Source organism: Chrysochloris asiatica, unplaced genomic scaffold (assembly GCF_000296735.1).
Source record: "Chrysochloris asiatica unplaced genomic scaffold, ChrAsi1.0 scaffold00139, whole genome shotgun sequence".
Lineage (NCBI taxonomy): Eukaryota > Metazoa > Chordata > Mammalia > Afrosoricida > Chrysochloridae > Chrysochloris > Chrysochloris asiatica.
The window spans coordinates 6,166,171-6,167,029 of NW_006408657.1; positions in this window are offsets into that span (position 1 = coordinate 6,166,171).

Below are 859 nucleotides of genomic sequence, written 5' to 3' on the forward strand. Positions count from 1 at the left end.
TGGCCCAAGACCAGGCAGTGTTTCATTCTGTTGTGCATAAGATTGCTACAAGTCAGTACCGACTCAATGGCACCTAACAACAACAACAACAACATTCATTCAGAAGTAGTCCATCTCTCCTTCTTTCTTGTCTGTCTCAGTCTGGAAGTTTCACTGAAACCTGTCCACAATGGGTGATCCTGCTGGTATTTAAAATACTGGTGACAATAGCTTCCAACATCACAGCAACATGCAAGCCACCACAGCATGATAAACTAGTGATATTAGTTATTCGTTCTGTCAGTTCCAACTTGTAATGTCTCCATATGTATAGTATAGAACGGCTGGTTTCATAAGGTTTTCAAGACTGTGACTTTTTGAAAGGAGAACTCCAGGCATACATTAGGCTTGTTACTAGGATGTAGATAAAGGAGTAATCTTGAGACACAAAGTAGAGAATAAGAATTAATTAAAAGTGGTCTGTATGGTCCTGTGATTTAATGCGCTGGACTGCAAAGTCAGTTTGAACCACAAGGTCAGTGGTTCAAGTTCACCAACTGCCCCTCAGAAACCCTATCCAGGATCACTATGAATCAGAAGTGACTATGGCACTCATCAGAGCTTCAATACCCTCCCATGCCCTGTGAGACTTCCACTAGGAATTTGCAAAACTGGTGAGCCATGAAGAAACATTGTTCTATCTACTGTGGGATGAAGCCAATATTATTAGAACTCTTTTTTTTTTTTTTAAAAAAAGCTCTAGTCCATGTTCCTAAAAAAGGATTTAGAGTTGTTAAGCTTAATGATATGACAAAGTTGACCTAGGGTTAGAAGCATAACTTCTTAGAAATAAGTTTTAGACATTGATATTAATAATATT